Here is a 2,686-nt window from a genome sequence, read left to right on the forward strand (position 1 = left end):
AATCTTCATTCATGATCAACTCCTTTCTATTAGCATCTTCAAACTCAGTACCAAAATCCAGCTTTAACCTCCACTTTTTCTTCATGAAACCTGCAGCATTATAACCATAACACCAATTCAGAATTAGCATAACAGAAAAACATGTTAATAACTAACCTCCTAACTGTGTTAACATCTCCTAATAGTTTCAAAACTAACATAACCAGAATCACTAACCATTTAATACACATCCCAATTCATTCCAAAACAGCCCCGTTAACATTCATCAACATAAACCATACATTCCCTATTCAAAACCAAATGACTAACCTTCAGCTCATATTTCACATTACAAACAAAACATAACAGGCTGCCAGTCTAAACATCCATACCAAAAACGGTCCCTACACAATTACCATATAAACTCCTAACAGCTACAAATTTTATACCTCTATCCATTTCATATTCACATAGAAACAACCACAATAAACTCAAACCAAAAAATCACATAATACTGTACCGATTCAACATCACTCATCACCAGGAAGTTTGTCCAAAACCAACAGCCTTCTACCATTCATATGGCCTAGACTAATATTGAGACAGAAATGGCATCAGCCCATAACAGGTTCAAGATTTACTACCTGCATTATATCAAAACCTTTCAGTCCCGACGGTTCTATCAAATTGTCTAAAACAAACGCATTTCAATGAGCATCAGATTCATAAGAGGACCAAGCTGGGAACGAATAAATACCCATTCATTCACCTGTTTGCATTGCCAAGACCTGCATCATCATAAATGAACCAGCCTTCAAACAAATTCACTGCCTCATGAAAATAGAACCGGTTCACAAAATCAGAAAAAAGACTCAATAACAGCTCAACGATTCAACAATTACCGCTTGCGTCGAGTACTGCCAACAGGTCATCATCACAATAAAAAAAATCCAATGAGAAGGGCCTAGCATCAGAAACAGAACAGGATAAGCAAAGAAGGAAGGTCAGAAAAAATATTCATTAAACTCCAACTAGTTTTGAATCTCTTAACAACTAATCCCAACTGTCATAACTAACCAAAAACAGAAATAACAACCTTCTAACTGAATTGAACTCCCTAGTCAGCACCCGAACCTAGCTCATCACATTCTCTATATAACCACCCTTCACTCCATAATTCAAACTACACGCCCATTTCTACTCTTGACCATCACCTTCTCCATTCTCTCATAACCTCTCATCCATCAATCACCAACCTTCACTTCAATCTCTCACCATCATCATCTTCATCTCTGCGACTCCATCACCTTCTTCATCATTCATCTCTCTCCCTTACCTCCACCAAAAGCTCACCAATCCACCATTGATAGAGCATCAACATCTGAAGCTCTTATCAATTGAGCTCAGCCACCACCTCACCACAACCTCACTTGCAACTCTCATCGTCATCACCTCCAATCCGCTCATTCTCACGCGCAAGAACCAGCAACAACATCACACAGAAAAGGAAGAAAGAAGAAGATGAAGAAGAAAGAAGATTCGTAGAAGGAAGAGAATAAGAGATCAAGAACTTACTCGATTTCGCGTTTATTTCGCAATTTCGTCGCCGGAGCCTCCTCTCTTGATTTCTTCAGCCATTGACTCGTGTAAATCACTCCAGGTAAGCCTCACGAACATCCTTTCATTCTACGATTCGAGCATCACGCGTCTTCATGCTATGATTTCATCATCGATTCATTTTTGTCACTACCGGTTCATAGATTATGTCTTCATGAGTAATTCCCCTATGGCATCGGCGCGTGATCCTCCGTTTTGAGCGTGTAATTTCATCTTGAAAGTTTTAGGGTTTTGCTGTTAGATTAGATTTAAGGAGATGAAAGAGGAGATTGAAACGAGAATCTGAGTGCAAGATGAGAGAGCGAATCGAAGAGAGTGAGGACGAGAGAGGGGAGGGTGGTGTGATGATGGCCGCTCGGAGAAGGAAGCTTCTCTGGCGCTGTTCGCCGCCGTCGCGTGCTTGAGAGATGAAAACGAGAGCGGGAGCCTGAGTGGAATTGGGAACGTCGCATTTTTACCCTAGCCCCTTTCTTATTTCATTTTAATTAGTGATAGAATTAATCTCAGAATTAACTTTTAATTGAATGTGATTAATTAGGAACTAACTGAGTTTAGCTAATATTTACTCAGGTTAATTGGATTAAGAAACCTTAACTAAAATCTAATTGAACCAACATAATTTCTGATGAATCTACCTTGGGCCGTTTCGCTATTCACACCTCCACGTGGCCCGTATGCTTTTTGACAATTCTGAAACACAATAACAAAATCACCATGGGCCGAAAATGATGCTATTCACCCCTCCTGTAGGCCCAAAACGCCATTTTGGCATGCTATAACAAAATTCTCCTGGGCCAGTCCTTTGGGCCCTGCGCCCATTACTATTCACCACCATGAAATTCAGTTTTGCGCCCCTGTTTACATTTTTATTTTAGATTTTATTAATTTCTTTTGCCAATTTCTTTTAGGTGATAAATGCTAATTTTCTTCCTATCATTTTTAGACCTTCAAACACAATTGTTGACACATAAAAATGTTCATAAAAAAATAGTAATTGAAGGCTATTTCTTTTAGTCTTTTTAATTGTTGCAATTCAATTTTTTCCCATAAAAAATCAATAAAAATAATAGTGCTTTTAATTCACTTTTGT

Source organism: Vicia villosa, unplaced genomic scaffold (assembly GCF_029867415.1).
Source record: "Vicia villosa cultivar HV-30 ecotype Madison, WI unplaced genomic scaffold, Vvil1.0 ctg.000916F_1_1_1, whole genome shotgun sequence".
Lineage (NCBI taxonomy): Eukaryota > Viridiplantae > Streptophyta > Magnoliopsida > Fabales > Fabaceae > Vicia > Vicia villosa.